Source organism: Spea bombifrons, chromosome 7, assembly GCF_027358695.1.
Source record: "Spea bombifrons isolate aSpeBom1 chromosome 7, aSpeBom1.2.pri, whole genome shotgun sequence".
NCBI lineage: Eukaryota > Metazoa > Chordata > Amphibia > Anura > Pelobatidae > Spea > Spea bombifrons.
Genome location: NC_071093.1, coordinates 38,111,123 through 38,129,105, shown reverse-complemented (window position 1 = coordinate 38,129,105; position 17,983 = coordinate 38,111,123).

Below are 17,983 nucleotides of genomic sequence, written 5' to 3'. Positions count from 1 at the left end.
ACCCCCCCCCCAAATTGGATCAGGAATGTCAGTTAACATTTTGTTTGTGACTTTTGTTAATTTTTATTTATTTGTAGACTCCATATACCCTGGATAACCTGTTTGCTGCCGAAATACTTTTTTTTTTATATATATACATACAACCTTTTAATGCTAGTAAAATCATACTGTGACTTATTTAAATTTGGAATTCTATAAAAACGAATTTCTATTGGTTTGTTTTTACCATTCCTGCATCAGGAGATGGCAAAAAAAATCTGTATGTAGTACAATTTTTCATTTGCATAATCTTTTTGTTTATGCGTGTCCTTGAAAGTGTCAAGTTTTTATTTCTAAAATAAAAAAAAAATATATAAAAAAAAAATATACAAGTTGAGGAAATAAACCCTCACTGATGTAGCATGTCAATTTTGGTACATAAACGACAAAAAAACAAAACACTTGTGTTTTTATTTAGTCTATTTACTCGGTATTAGCGTTTTTATTTGATTGTATTTGCCAAAGAGCACAATTAATGCAGTTTATATTGCATTATATCCCAATGTAAAAGTACTTTTTGATGGCTTAATGGTGTCCCCTCCCACACGTATATTCACAGCCTCTTGACTCGGCGCTGGCTTGGTTAATAGAGCCTGGGGGCAGAATTAGAAACATATATATTAGTGTGTATGTACACATACGTGTGTGTGTGTGTATGTATGTATGTATATATATATATACATACACACGTATATGCACACACCCATACACTTTAAACAGGGGCAGCCCTGAAATAATTCCAAGGTGCGTCACAAAAATCCCCTTTTGTTATTACAGGTACTTGTGTGTGGTGCCACAGCCATTCACCAAACATGGAGAGTTGGTGGACCAAACATTAAAAACAAAAATATCTTAGTAGGGGAAAAAACATGAAATTGGTAGCATTTTGTATAACGTTTATTAATAATGTATCTTGCATATTGGTTTAATAGAGGCAACGTTATGCATAGCCTGCGATATTGCTAGTGCTTTCAGCGGCTTTTTGTTGCTTCTTCAGAATAAGCTGCGTAAGCGAACTCTGTATTTCCAGCTGAACATTGCTCCCCGAGAGACCTTTTATACTGGCCTTTTAGCCAAAAATTAAACATGGCATGATGCCATTCAACAAAGGAGGCATCTCAACCTAAGGCAAAAGGTTTACATACATTGTCTATGCAAGCAGCCTTCCAATAAGCTTTGGGCCGCTGCTTCACGTCATTTTAGCAGTTGTTTCAATAAGGTATGATAGTTGGAGATTGTGATGAAGGGTCAGGCCTTAATTAAGATGGTTGCAGGTAAGGAATAGGACTGTTTGCCTGATGGCTGCTGCTATGTCTACCACTATCACTGTAAAAATGCATTTAATGCGATTGCTTGATAGAATTGGAGAGCCCTGGCTTAGCATCTGCTGCATTTAAAAAAAAAATGTGGGTTTACCACAGAACAATCTAGAAGCAGGCAACCCAACATTTGTGTACGCATGCCTGAAAAATGTCTGGAAAAAGTCCACTTTTGGAGCTTGAGTAATAGAAGATGGTGAAGTTAGAGGCCTTCTACTTAGATTATTGGCTCAGCAACCGCACAAAGTAGTACTGCCACTAAGAAAATTTAAATGTTTTATTTTCCCTAACTAAAAATAAGAAAAGTTGGATTTCATTTGAATGGAAGGGTTAAAATTATTGAAAATGTAAAATCCACTAAATTGATAGAGATTATCCTGGCCTATGACAGGAAAAGCTGAGCAGCACAAAATGGCCGTTCTCTTAAGAGCTGCAAATATGAATAAGGGGCGGAGCTAAGGAACTGGCGTACAATAAACAGGGCTTTACCTCGTAATATGCGAATAAGGTATTGGTCAGCTCTCTGGGAACACACAGTATAAAATAACGAAGTGTCTACGCAGCAGCGTCATCGACGGGATTACACTTTTGCTCACGGCTGGATATGGCCAGAAGATGACAAATGCGTCATTCTAGTCAGTCAGGCTTCATGCTACTACAAAGGCCACAGGGAGCCTTTTCTTCCCCTGAGGACTCACTTTTTTTTATGGTGGTTGAGGAAGTTTGTTCTTTGGGCTCCTACCCCCTTTGAAGACGCTTCAACAGACTTCTGGCCATAGAGACGAGAGGCTTTGCATAGCCCTCCAGGCTAAGGGGCCGATAGATAAGGATTTTCGCTCTATCGTGGCTCTTATGAGCTACCTCTCGCATCTTCACTTGAAAACGAAGCACTGCTCATTGACATTGGCCTTCAACAAAACAGACTAAAGGGATCCCACAAAAAGTCTACGTGAAGACCTGCGCTGACCGCAAGCATTGGCAGGTATGTACCTTTCCTAACATACATATTTCTCAGGTACTAAATTCAAGGTTTGCAAATGAAATGTCCATTCAAAGGGTTAAATGTTTTATAATATTTACAATGGTGGAGCAGTAAGACGCTCCCAGTAATGTAAGGGTTAATGTGCCGTTAGCACGTATCTCCTGGAAATGCCAGATTCAAAATTGTGAGTTCCTTCAAAGCTACGATGTGGAAATCTACTGTGTGACAGGAGTGCTTCTGGGCCCTTAGCCGCCATCAGCAGAATAATACACGGGCACATCTGTAGATACATGAAGTAAATAATAACGGGGTCCGTACTGAGATATACCGCGGGGGTCGGCCGAGCTGCACTGGGGCCCGCAGCTTACTGCTGTAGTGCTCGTACAGAAACTCGGAAACTCTTCTCCCTCCCCGGTTCCTGCTTCCCCTCGCAGAGTGCGCGGGCGCCACAGCGGTAACCTGCAGGCCTGTGTCCGAAGCCGTCGGGCCGCATTGACATCTGCAGATGAGGTAAGGGGGTTTAGGAGGGTGAATGACTGAGCGTCTGAATGAATGTATACGTGCTGAGGGGGTCCTGAATTATAAAAGTCAGCACTATAGTAATGTAACGTTATAATGAAACTGCTTCACAACACTCAAATTCTCTAATGGGGACCCTCACCTTCGTGGAGCCCTAAGTTGCTGCTCAGTTGGCTCATATTGTAGCTCCTTTTTTCAATATGTGCTTTGGTGACCGATGAGCCTGTGAAATCCAGTGTATGCGTTCTAGCTTTTTTCTCCATAGCCCCAGCATTTCAGGTGTTGGGGTGTGTGTTCAGGAAGTGTTAGTAGTGTCATTGTGACCACCGACCCATCATACCCAAAGAACAACGGTGTTGTGAGGTGGACACATGGAAGCAGCAATGGCACAGAACTCTGAAGACCTTGGGCAGTCAGAAAGGATCTCCCCTAGCAGCACATGACACACTAAGTGGGAAAGAGTGTCCAAAAATCAATGCTGTCCTGCAAAAGCATGGACACATGGCAGGTATTCTTTTCCCTTGACATATAGTCTTTAGTCAAAGATGATGCCTTTTATTGGGCCATAGAAAAAAAGATGCAGTCATGTAAGCATACAGAACCTTACAGATCTTTTCTTTAAATGTAATGTGAAATATTTGTTCTAGACTCTTAGTATGAGACCCAGATAACTTTTCATACATTGGACTATGCATATATGTTTAACCCCTTAAGGACAATGGGCGGTCCCTAAACCCATTGAAAACAATGCATTTTGAGCCCGTGCATGTACGGGCTTTGTCATTAAGGGGTTAAACTAGATAGGGGAGAATTTTAGGTTGGTTTTGAAATGTAAACATTGAAATGTTTGGGAAAATTTCACCAGCCATAACGGCTGCTCAAATCTTCCAGCCAGAAGACTTTTAAAGGAAAAGTCAAGAGATTCTCGTTAGCAGGCCCGTATGTCATCCACTTCACTTCATACAGAGAGATAGTTTGTGATTAAGCAGATACACACATTTTATGTGTTTATTTTATTTATTAAAAAAAAGACACAATCCCATTGACTTTTTCTGCTTTTTATCATATTATTTTTGGCTCTTTCCAAGCAAACATTCTGTTTATGTAATTATTTAATTTAATTGTAATTAATGTGGTGCAGAGAGACTTGGAAGTCTTCTGGCATTCCTGCAGGATTGCGAGGTGAACTTTGCAAGCAAAAGTCCGAGGCAACCTGCAAAATTTTGCTTGCCAACTCTTGACGCTTGCATGCTGCTGAAACCTTCGGGGTCTTTTTTCACCAACTATTTGGACAGAGGCTGCCAAGTCTAAAATGCAAACACTACATGGAAGCGCCAGGGCTTTTCAGATATTCTGGCCCAGTATAACAATTTTTGCAGGAGAAAGAAACCTCTCTGATAACTTCCCAGAGAGGTCCAACGTGCGGCCCTTGTGACCGGCCAAACAGGTGGGCTGGCAGACCAATGTTCACGTGGTGCCGCCGCGAGGTGAGTTGGTAAGACCGCCATGTGTGCATGCTGGCCGCTTTATTTTTATTAGGAGGCCGGCTTGCACACGCCGTGCTTTTGAGTTCTCGTTTTGTGGTAACGCTTTTGTATAGCCTTGAAGCTTCAGAAAAGTCTTGCTTGCAGGCCTTCAAAAGCCCCTGATACGTTCCATACATTGAATGTTCAGGTTCTGAAAGACATAGTTTGTTTGAGGCAGCTCTTGATATGTCATAGTTGTACCAATTGTTTGCAGCGTTTTTCCAGCCTCAACTGAAACTGCTGCTGAAATTCTTAGAAAACCAAGAAATCACCAAGAGTTTCATGTAACGGAATGAAATATTGCGCTGCTGGACGGGGATTTGTGACACTTCTGTTCCTGATCAATATAATCAGTTTACATAGAGAGACAGTTACTGACTGCACAGACATGGGCGGATTACTTATAGATTTTTATTTACTGAAATACCGTTGCCCAAAGCTGAATCAAATCCTCGTACCTTTTCCTTGTTGCAGCATTTTTACTTTTTTTTATGTAATGGAAATAATTCTAATGAACACTTTAGTGAATGGCCATAGATTGCTTAGCCCACCACTACGTCAAAGTACCTCAATTTGGTGGGTCCTAACCTAGTGTTATTGCTTACCATGGAGCTATTTTAACTTAACACGTACATTGTACATACTGCTCACCAACGCACATAACAGCATCCGTTCGCTGAATTAATCAGTGAATTAATCAAGGTGGTTCCATTAAAATATCTGATTAAAAAATTCACCTCTGGGGTCTACATACAGCTTTACGGTATTTTACATCAGAGGGGGATGAGCATCATGTAAGGTATACACGTGTCACGTTAAAAAAGATGGAAAAAATATACACCTAACATCTAACATGTAAAATTTGAGGATTTAGTCACAATGTATGGCCATCTATTAATTATTCTGTGAATGAAACATATTATCTTAATATTATCTTTTTTTCTCTTAATATAATATATATCTCTATATCTATAATATATCTATAAACATTTTTTTATAATTTTTATTTTTTTTTGAATGTATTAGTCCATCACTATGCCAAAGCACCCACTCCCCAACACAGGTGCCTCAATATTGGTGCCTGAGGGAGGTAAAAGTTGCAGGACAGCTTAGGGAGATGGGGCAGAAATGCCCGCATTTTTAAAATTTCCTCATTTCTTGCCATTGAGTAAAACAAGCAGCATTTCACTTAGAACCGCGGCTCGATTACATTCCCAGCAGCTGCTTCCAAACGTCTTCTACCCCACTGGGTTCCGCACTTACCGAGTTGTCATCCGCCGATACGTTATTTCTGGAAGCTGTACGGTCTTAGCTGGCCTGCAGAGTTTTTCACATAGACAAACTCTGCCAGGTAAGGAACTGGGAGGCTTCGCTTTTTGGGAGAACAGAAAGGATGTCATGGTAAGCAATACAGCTAGGTTAGGGCTGTCCGAATTGGGTACTTTGGCATAGTGAGGGTGAAAAGGTATTAAACTATGTATTATATGTGTATTTAAATAAACCTCATGGTACTTACCTCTTAATACATATTTATCTAATCCCCTACAATCCCCTACTATCATCAACATGTCTTTAAATTATCTTAACGTATGTAAATACTTAAATAAACCTCAGGGTACTTACCTCTTAATACATATTTATCTAATCCCCTACTATCATCAATATGTCTTTAAATTATCTTAACGTATGTAAATACTTAAATAAACCTCAGGGTACTTACCTCTTAATACATATTTAGCTAATCCCCTACTATCCCCTACTATCATCAATATTGCTTTAAATTATCTCAACGTATATAAATACTTAAATAAACCTCAGGGTACTTACCTCTTAATACATATTTAGCTAATCCCCTACTATCCCCTACTATAAGCAAGACCTTGTGCATGAATAAAATTTAAATAAACATTCTAAAAGTTCTATGCCCCTTCTTCTATGTACTATGTGATGTCCCACGTTGTCCTTCAACTTCAACTCAGGATGCGGGACATCCTAACCTAAAAAAAAGACAAAACTGAACTATTAACCATTAAGTAAATGTAACAAACTAATCATTTAAAAACAACAACATTTCAACATAGGAGTATCGTGAGGAGAGAGGAGGAGAGAGAGAGAGCGGCTGTAGATTCTCTGCGTAGCATTCTGGGCGTTGCGGGCTGGAGATCGGCGGACAGGGTGGGTGGTGGCGGCAGGTTGGTGATCTGGCTGAGTGTTGTCACATCTCAAAGGGCTGCAGCTTCAGCTGATTAGATGGCCCACTTTGTGCTGGTAAAAGAAAATCCATTGAAGAGTTGTTGCTCATTAGAGCCAAGAGGTGTCTTCATGGCCTCTGATGACGATATGGCTCTTCCTTCTACCACTTGCTGCATTGGACTGTCCAGTGATGACTGTGAAAAAATAAAACGTGATGTTAGTTTTATACAGGAAATAATGAAGCGTGCAGAGCATCCAGATCATTATTACGTCCCTAAACATGTAAGCAGAGAGAAAAACACCAGGTTATAGACATACGTCCTTTCACTGCTCTGCCTCGTTACATTTCTGTCCTGTCTGTCCTGGTTTCACAGCCAGTCCCTGAGGCAATTTAATGACAACGCAACAACTAATAAAACCCAAATTGTCCTCCTAGGCCTTAGTGTGTATCCCCCTAGACATTATGTGAATTGGACTAATATGCTATCTTTCTAACACACTCCCTATTATCTGTTGTATGTTTCTGTTTGGTTTCTTACTGTGAGCGACACAGGAGCATCCAATGTCCCAGCCTCCAGCTCTTCCCAGTCAATAGACTGGAAAAAGAGATGAGATCTGATGTGTCCGGTGGCCCCCAACCGCCTGGATGGGTTCTTACACAGCAGCTGTAAAGAGAATGAAGGAGAGTCAATAACAGAGTCACTGCATGCATATGTGCAACATCAGAACACAAGGAAATGCTATTATATGGGCACATACATTTAAACAGTTCCAAAACTAAAATAATCATATTCAAAGCAGTGAAAAAGTGAAACACATTATTAAGTGAAACAAATATACCAATAATTGAATTACTACAATTTGTCTTTTCTTGCATTAGTCTTTCCCCTCCATCCTACATTGAGCTTAATGTAGCTGCTATATGGTGATGCTACCGATGAGCAGTTAGCAGGGTCAGGGCCCAAAAATACAAGAGAATACGTGCCGAAGGGTCCATTTTCAAATGTAAAGGAAATAAGAACAGGGTACTTTGTAATAAGATAAAATGTTTGAGCTTTTTAAGGCTGCTATACGACAGTAACTCTTACTAAACATTCTTAACTGTGTAATTCTGTGTAGTTTTGTAAAATCATTCTATGTAACGCATTATATGACATCATTCTACAGAGTCTGATTATACCCACCTTTATCAGTACATCTTTGGTGGCTGGACTCAGACACTCGGGATAGAATGGTGTATCCTCCAGCGTTGATGTGACCACGTGCGCCCGCGTGTCCCCGCAGTAGAAGGGTTCTTCTCCAGTGGACATTTCGTACAAGATGACTCCGAATGACCACCAGTCCACTGCGGCGTTGTAGCTTTCTCCTTGGTAGATCTGCCAAATACCAGAAAGTCACCAAAATAATCACCAAAACAAAATACTAATTATAAATATCTAAGGGTTTTCAAATATTTTAAAAAAGAGGTTCAATATAAAGTCTCTAGAAAATGTGAATTGTTTTAACAATGCTGATAAATATATCACCATAATCCAAGCTATCCACTTACTAGGCTTCACCCATAAAACTATAGGATACTGGAGGACATTAATTAAAAATGTAGTTACTGTAACAAGGCCTGTGACATCCCTGAAAGTTGGTGACATTATTAGATTTCATCCATTATCTGTTTCTCACCTCCGGTGCGATAAAGCCAACTGTTCCGGCATATCCTCTCGCTGTCCTTTGTCCGATGATGCCCTCCAGCGCCAGCCCGAAATCGGCGATCTTCAGATGACCCTCGCTAGTTAACAGGATGTTTTCAGGCTTGAGGTCTCTGCAAAGAGTTTAGTTTATTTTAATCAGAAACCCATAACTAAACATCGGTTCAATAAGATGTGTCCTACCCGGGCTGTGGAGCTGCATATCTCGCTCTTGCTTCAGTTTCCCTGTTTTGCTTTGATCCATTCCTGGATTTCCTTTTGCTCTGTTCTGATCTTCCATTCCTTGCTTCTGCTTCAGCTCTTTGCTTCAGCTCTGTTTCCTTTATAAGGTGCGCCCTTCCCGCGTGTTCTGTTTGTCTCAGTCTGCAGTCTAAAGGTATGTCTCAGTGCTATGTGTTTGGATTTCATGTTTGGTTTGTTTCGTACCTTTGTCAGCAGGGATTAGTGTTAGGGCCCACCGTCATTGGAGTACTTTGGCGTAGTGGTGGGCTAAGCATACTATGGCCATAAGATGTGACGGAATCTCCAATAGTTATCAAACAGTCCTAGGCTAGTTTCTGTATTTATGTGTGTCAGTCTGTCCTGTATCCATGCAGCGGGGTGTCCTGTATCCCCGGCAGCGGGGTGTCCTGCCCTGTATCCCTGGCAGCGGGGTGTCCTGTCTTGTTCTCTGTTGTGCCCTGTGTTATGTATATCTTGTCGGGTTATGTTTCGTGATTGCTCTCCCTGGCTCTTGCTTGTTATGTGTCTGCTATATTTCCCTGCTTAGCTTCCATTCTCCAAGCCTGCAGCATCCCGCACATGAGTCTTGTGAGATGTCTCATGCCTGTTCCTGGGTGCCTGCAGGATTTCACTTTATTCTGGACTACATCCGCTGCTATATCAGGGCTCTGGTGTTTGGCTGCACAACCCTAGATACTCAACACCCAGGTGAGTGCGGTCACCCTGCAACCAGGCCCTGTCCAACTCCACTACTGCATTGTGACTCCTGCACACAATCTTCGGGCGCGCTGGGTCAATGCAGTCATCAGCATGGACCCAGTTAGTGACAGATGGCCCATTGGAAGGGATATATTTGAAGCCAGGAAGACCGTATACTGGAGATCCTAAGTTTCGCTGCTGGCAGCTGACTGTCTCAGTTATCTTACATCGGTTGTTTAAGTGTATCCTTTCTACCTCCTAAATACGATGCCAAGTGTGTCAACCTCAACAAATAAAACTGCGTAGATTTGTGCCATATGTTTAGCTTTTCAATGACGGGCCGGGCACATCACAGAGAAAACATAACGTTAAGGATCACATGCATGGCACGTTATAGGGTTAAGCAAGTGTGGAAAGTGAGCAGTGATCCCTTTGTATCGGCCCAAATAGGGCATGGGTGCTGGAAATTAAATTTTTTGTACTAATTGCCCTATAACTTGCAATTAATAAATAAATAACAACACTGATTATTTCTAAGCTCAGAACAAATATTAGAATCTATTTAACAAGTTCTGTTACTAAATCAAAATATAGTTTGTGTGGGTAAACTAAATGAGAAGGAAGAAAATGACAGCTAAACACAAACACCACAGAAACATTTGGTTAAAAAATGAACAGCCCAATCTTCAAGGAGTTTGATCATAAATACATGTTATTGCTAGATAGAAGAGCAAAAGCAATTTTCTAATGTGGAAAGAAGGTATGCTTACCGATGTATAATTCCTCTCTCGTGGAGGTATTGCATCCCGCACACCATCTCCGCAGCAAAGAATCTGTCAATTATCAGAACATTTATCAGACACAAGTATTGAAAAAATGCAGCGTTAAAGAGTTAACATTTTAATTTATAATGGTTCAGTAGTACAGTAACATCTTCATTAGTCTACTTTTCATGTGCTAATTCTATGGCAGTCCTCTGCTGTAAAAATCATGTTTTCTTACGTTGTGGAGCAGAGATCTAGCCTTCCGTTCTTCTCCAGATAGCAAAACAAGTCTCCTCCGCTCACGTACTCCATAACAAAATACAGATGGTCCTGCGTAACAAGTTGGTTATAGTTAGATAGCCGTCTAAAATGCCTTCTTTTCCAAAAACCACATTATCGAATATTCATTGATTGATGTATTTTTTTTTTGTCTATTACAGAAAAATATATAAGTAAAAGCATTTAGTGTTACAAAAATCTATCACAATTTGTGGTATTGTCTTTTTCTTATTAACCCTAGTATATATTATTATATATTTTATTCCAGTGTGTTATACTAAGTTAAATACCATATGAAAGGTAACATAAATAGAAAATGAAAGATTTATCAGATGAATGTAGAAAAGAGAACAGAGCGAGTAGAGGCCAAGGAAAGCATTAGGAGCTGAGATCAAGCAGATCATATTGTAAAGGAAGACAGGGAGACGGATGAGAGACAATCCTGTTGGTACCTTGGTCTGGAAGGTCCCATAGGCCTGTGTTAGAAAGGCGCTTCCGGTGGCAACTTCAAGGACCCTCCGTTCAACAAAAATGCCCTCAAGGCGTTGCAGCATGGCTCTCTTTCTCACGACTTTTACTGCCAGCTGTTTGTTGGTCTTCAGGTCTGATGCCAAAAAGACCTGGAAGGGACAAAGTATGCATATAAAGGAGTCTGTAGGTTACTAGGTCAATCCTTTATAATTGCAAACAACCTTTGGAGAGAATGTGAATTTTGCATTTTGATGATAATGCTGGTGGACCAAAGAACATTCCATCGTAATGATGTTACATACTGTGAAGGTGCAGAGGTAGATTAGGCAGTCATTGTTGGTGCTGAATGATATGGCAGAGATATTTATGGAAAAAACGGCACAAACTTGGTTTTTTCCCATTTCTGCAGCCGTATTTCAGTATGACAAGAGAGATCTGTTTGCCATTTTGGCCATCGCCAAAATCTTAAAAAAGTCGTGATCAGGTCAGAGTCCAGAGCACACTTTCAACAAACCAAAAAAAGGAAGATGGGCAGCAGGGTAATGACAAGATGATTTAAAAATGTAATCTCTCACCAAAATCAAGCAGGAACAAAAATGTGCAAGGACAATGAGATACTGAGGTTTCTGAGCTGATTTAGTGCTGAAAACAAGGCAATTTCAAGTCATGCGAGGTCATGTGATGTCATCACGTGATCAAGCACTGTTGGAATGACTGGTCGTTTGCGTGATGTGTTAGCGGCAGGGCCGGACTGGATACCGGGAAATTTCCGAGTGGGCCGGAAGGTCCGTTGGCTGGGCGGCCGGCAGACTAACCATGAAGACAGCCGCTGAGCGGCTGCAAATGGCATTGAACGCCTCCCTAGGTGCCAGGGGCGGGCTGGGCAGGGGGGCAATTGCCCCCCAGGCTGCCCGAAATCTAATCAAAGCGGCCGCTGGGTGCTGATGCGGCCGGCCGGCATCAGCACCCAGCAGCCGTGTGAGATGGCCGTCTAGTGATGGGAGCAGTGTGAGGGGTGAAAGCTCTGCCCCCTCGCACTGACCTTTCACCCCTCACGCTGCTCCCATCACTATGCAGCCATCAGATTGCTGGGAATGTAATCTAAACGGCCGGTGCGTGCTGATGCCGCCGGCCGCCTCTGCTTTAATACTTTTTTTTTTTACTTTATATGGCAAGCCGATCCAGCTTACCATATAAATTAAAAAAAAGTGTTAAAGTAGCTCTGGCCGGCGGCATCAGCACGCACCGGCCGTTTAGATTACATTCCCAGCAGTCTGATGGCTGTATAGTGATGGGAGGCGAGCAGCGTGTGGTGGAAGCTCTGCCCCCTCGCACTCAGACTGCTGCAGCACCGGATGTCAGGTCAGTGGCATCCTGTCAGCATAGAGGAGAACAGTGTGCAGCTACCAGGAAGTCAAGAGAAGTAGAAGGTGAGTAAAATAATGTATTTTTTGTACTGTATAATGTTTTTTGTATTTGTTAAAAACAAAAAAAATCGGCATGTGTGTGTATGTAAGTGTGTCCCCCTATATGCCACTCTGCCTCCAGAAATGCCTTATACCCCCCTATATGCCACTCTGCCTCCAGAAATGCCTTATACCCCCCTATATGCCACTCTGCCTCTAGAAATGCCTTATACCCCCCACTCTGTCCCATGATATGCCTTTTAACCCCCTATATGCCAGAGTTGCATATAGGGGTATAAGGCATTTCTGGATGCAGAGTGACATATAGGGGGTCAAAAGGCATATCTGGAGGCAGAGTGGCATAAAGGGGGTTAAAAGGTATATCATGGGGCAGAGGAGCATATAGGAGGGTATAAGGCTTTTCTGGAGGCAGAGTGGCATATAGGGGGTTAGAAGGCACATCATGGGACAGAGTGGCATATAGGAGGGTTGAGGCATATCAGGAAGGCAGAGTGGCATATAGGGGGGTATAAGGCTTTTCTGGAGTGCCCCATGATATGCCTTTTAACCCCCTTTATGCCACTCTGCCTCCAGAAATGCCTTATACCCCCCTATATGCCACTCTGTCCCATGATATGCCTTTTAACCCCCTATATGGCAGAGTGGCAAATAGGGGCTTAGAAGGCATATCATGGGACAGAGTGGCATATAGGGGTATAAGGCATTTCTGAATGCAGAGTGACATATAGGGGGTCAAAAGGCATATCTGGAGGTGGAGTGGCAAAAAGGGGGTTAAAAGGCATATCACGGGGCAGAGGGGCATATAGGAGGGTTGAGGCATATCAGGGAGGCAGAGTGGCATATGGGGGGTATAAGGCATTTCTGGAGGCAGAGTGACATAGGGAGTAAAAGGCATTTCTGGAGGCAGAGTGGCATATAGGGGATTAAAAGGCATATTATGGGGCAGAGTGGCATATAGGAGGGTATAAAGCATATCAGGGAGGCAGAGTGGCATATAGGGAGGCATAAGGCTTTTCTGGAGGCAGAGTGCCCCATGATATGCCTTTTAACCCCCTTCATGCCACTCTGCCTCCAGGAATGCCTTATACCCCCTTTATGCCACTCTGTCCCATGATATGCCTTTTAACCCCCTATATGGCAGAGTGGCATATAGGGGGTTAGAAGGCATACTATGGGACAGAGTGGCATATAGGGGTATAAGGCATTTCTGAATGCAGAGTGACATATAGGGGGTCAAAAGGCATATCTGGAGGTGGAGTGGCAAAAAGGGGGTTAAAAGGCATATCACGGGGCAGAGGGGCATATAGGAGGGTTGAGGCATATCAGGGAGGCAGAGTGGCATATGGGGGGTATAAGGCATTTCTGGAGGCAGAGTGACATAGGGAGTAAAAGGCATTTCTGGAGGCAGAGTGGCATATAGGGGATTAAAAGGCATATTATGGGGCAGAGTGGCATATAGGAGGGTATAAAGCATATCAGGGAGGCAGAGTGGCATATAGGGGGGCATAAGGCTTTTCTGGAGGCAGAGTGCCCCATGATATGCCTTTTAACCCCCTTCGTGCCACTCTGCCTCCAGGAATGCCTTATACCCCCCTATATGCCACTCTGTCCCATGATATGCCTTTTAACCCCCTATATGGCAGAGTGGCATATAGGGGGTTAGAAGGCATATCATGGGACAGAGTGGCATATAGGGGGTATAAGGCATTTCCGGAGGCAGAGTGGCATATAGGGGTTAGAAGGCATATCAGGGGGGCAGAGTGGCAAGCCTGGGGGCAGAGGTGCATAACTCGGGGGTAGGTTGTCAAATGAAATTAAATAAAAACCAAACATGTCTCAATCATAGCTTTTATTAAATATGGAAAAAAATAGTCTACATGAATTAATAAAGAAATAAAAGTTTCTTACCAGAATATCGTGAAGAATAATGTGATCAGTGTTTTGTTCCACTGAATAAAATGGAACTCTTTCATCTAAAAATGTTCGCAGTAGTAAATGTTTTGATCCCATTATGTGTAATGTATTTCATTTATTAGGGCCTTTTAACACTTTTGCTTTCTGGCATTTTAATACAAATAATGAGATAAAAAGAATGGCACATAGTGTGACTCGGGTGTGTATAAGGGGTGCGTGTGGGTATAAGAGCTACACCGTGAGATAAACTATATGGGGCTGGTCTCCAAATTTTTCCAGGGCTGCTTTTCAGTCCCAGTCCGGCCCTGGTTAGCGGGTATGCTGTGAATACCTGCCAGCTCCGGAGACTCTGCAGAGGTGGAGCGGCAAGGGATTCCCTCCGGGGATGACCCTGGGGACAGAGAGGAGAGGACTCTGTTTGAGGGTAAGTCCTGATGCTCCTCTGCTTTTTAGAGTGCTTGGATGTGGTCACCCCGTCAACCCATAAGGCATTTCTGTAGACAGAGTGCTCTATGATATGCCTTTTAATCCCCTGGATGCCACTCTGCCTCCAGATATGCATTTTAACCCCCTTTATGCCACTGCCTCCAGAAATGCCTTTTAACCTTCTATATGCCACTCTGCCTCCTGAAATGCCTTATACCTCCCTACATGTCACTCTGTCCTATAATATGCCTTTTAACCCCTTAAATTCTAGAGTGGCATATAGGGGTATAAGGCATTTCTGGGGCAGAGTGGCAAGCCTGGGTACAGATGTGCATAACTGGGGAGCAGGTTGGAAAATAAAACCCCCAAAAATATATTTCTCAATCATAGCTGTTATTAAAAAAATAGGTACATGAATTAACATTTACTAGTAAAACCTTTTTCCTATAGGGTCGTTTTCAGGCTTTTTCTTTTTTCCTAAATGAATATACTGATTTTGGGGTGTCGACTTATAATCAGGGTCGTCTTGTAATCGAGCACGAATGGTAGTTTACATTTGAATTACTGTATTTGCTCGATTTTAAGACGACCCCCCCCCAAATCTGAATATTAATATATGAAAAAAAGAAAAAGCCTGACTATAAGATGACCCTATAGGAAAAAAGTTTTACCAGTAAATGTTAATTCATGTAAACTAGGGCAGCAACTAACGATTATTTTCATAATCGATTAGTTGGCCGATTATTTTTTTGATTAAAAAAATGAATGTAAATTTTTCATTTATTTAAAATAATTTAATAAACAAATGATGCTAAATACAAACAGCAGAATAAAAAAAAACTTTGATAAAATGCATTTCTTGTCTTTATTTCCCAACCAGCCCCCCTAATTTATGCACATTTGAGCCCAGGCTTGCCATGTTGCCTCCCACATATACCACGCCACGCTGCCTCCCACATATGCCACTCCACGCTGCCTCCCACATATGCCACTCCACGATGCCTCCCACATATACCACGCCACGCTGCCTCCCACATATACCACTCCACGCTGCCTCCCACATATACCACTCCACGCTGCCTCCCACATATGCCACTCCACGCTGCCTCCCACATATAGCACGCCATGCTGCCTCCCACATATACCACGCCACCTCCCAGATATGCCACTCCACGCTGCCTCCAACATATGCCACTCCACGCTGCCTCCCACATCTGCCACTCCATTCTACCCCCCACATGCCACTGTGCCTGATACTCCTTATACCCCTGATACACCACTCCATCCTCCCCAGACATGCCACCCTGCCTCCCAGACATGCCACACTGCCCTCCCCACATATGCCTTATATACTGTATATGCCTTATACCCCCAGATATGTCACTTCACTGCCCCCAGGATTTAGATTCCCCTTAGTTTGCCCCCCTTTACTTCTAACTGCACCTTAAGTTAACTTTATTAAATTAATTAAATTAACCCTCAGTTCTCATCATTAAATTAACCCTAAACATCCCATTAACCATAACTACCCTTAAATTAACTCTAAATACCCCATCAAAACAACTACCCTAAATTAACCCTAAACTCCCCATTAACCACAGCATCCCCTAAATTAACCCCAAACACCCCATTAACCATAACTGCCCCTAAATTAACCCTAAACACCCCATTAACCATAGCTGCCCCTAAACACCCCAGTAACCATAACTGCCCCTAAATTAACCTTAAACACCCCATTAACCATAACTGCCCCTAAATTAACCCCCACCTCCCCTAACTTTCAGTAGCCCAAATATTAATTTTATACTTACTGTTAGATGAGTGTCACAGCCGTGTGGTTCTGGAGAAGGAAGGGGGCGGGGCCAGTTGTCACAGTGATTACAGGGAGGGACTGGTAAGTAGGAGCTGCTGCTGTGAGTCACTGAAACGGATTATATAATGAGGGGGATTTTTCAGAGCGTTTGCTGTGAAAAAACCCTCATTTTATAATCGATAAAAATCGATTCAACTAATCGATAATGAAATTCGTTGCCAACGATTTTCATTATCGATTATTGATTTTATCGATTAGTTGTTGCAGCCCTAATGTAAACTACGTAAACTATTGTTTGTTAATAAAAGCTACGATTGAGAAAAATATTTTGTTTTTATGTCCTTTTTTTTTAACCGGCCCCTCAGTTATGCACATCTGCCCCCAGGCTTGCCACTCGGCCCCAGAAATGCCTTATACCCCATATATGCCACTGTGCCCCATGATATGCCTTTTAACCCTCTAAATGCCACTGTGCCACATGATATGCCTTTTGACCCCCTATGTGCCACTCTGCCTCCAGAAATGCTTTATACCCATATATGCCACTCTGGCATTTAGGGGGTTAAAAGGCATAATATGGGGCAGAGTGGCATATAGGGAGGTATAAGGCATTTCAGGAGGCAGAGTGGCGTATAGAGGGTTAAAAGGCATTTCTGGAGGCAGAGTGGCATTAAGGGGGTTAAAAGGCATTTCACAGAGCACTCTGCCTCCATAAATGCCTTATGCCCGCCATTTAACACTCCCTCCCCCTCCCTCCTCCAAACTTACCGGTGCTTCTGAGTCCCCCGGTGCTTAGTCCGGGCAGAGTGTAGAGCTCTACGCAATTCGCGTAGACAACTTCCGCTCTACGCGACTCGCGTAGAGCTCTACACGATTCGCGTAGAGCTCTACACGCTGCCCGGACTAAGCACCAGGGACTCGGAAGCACCGGTAAGTTGAAGGGGGGGGGCATAACACAGGAGGATCGAGGTAGATCTGGATCTTAGTCTCATAGTCAGACCTATTTGAGGTCTGATTATAAGAGGACCCCGATTATAAGACGAGGGGTGCTTTTCTGGAAAAAACCTTGTCTTATAATCGAACAAATACGGTAATATTTACTAGTAAAACTTTTTAGGTATTAAAACCTAGTTAGGGAAATATCGGGTTTTTGTACCTTTTAATATAGCTTTTATTATTATCATAGTAAAATAAAAAGGCGATTAGAGAAATGCCTTGTGATAAAGAGATGAAAGTATTGTGTGCAGAGTACAGTGACACATGTTTATGTTGTTTTTAACACCTAGTTTGTTCATTAAATAATTTAAAATAAACAAATACATTTTTTATCCAATTTGTAAAAAAAAAAAAAAACAGCCAACTAATCGATTTGTTCTTTAAAGGGAGAAGAATAAACGCGTCGTCCAAACTTAATGAGCAAACTGTGTCCCTCTTGAATAGGACATTCATTTATTGGGCCCCTTATACCAAATATAATGGGATTTTACAAGAATATTCCTCCTGCTTTCTTCACATAACGATTCTATATGGATCACTTTGGATTTTTTGTTAGCACAGAGCGACCTGCAAAACACTTCCTGAAATCCAATTCTCAATTCTAATTAATAGACTAGGATCACGACTACCAAGCTAATGAACCCTATTCTTATGGAAGATGCAAGCAGCCAAGGAATGCTATATCTATAGC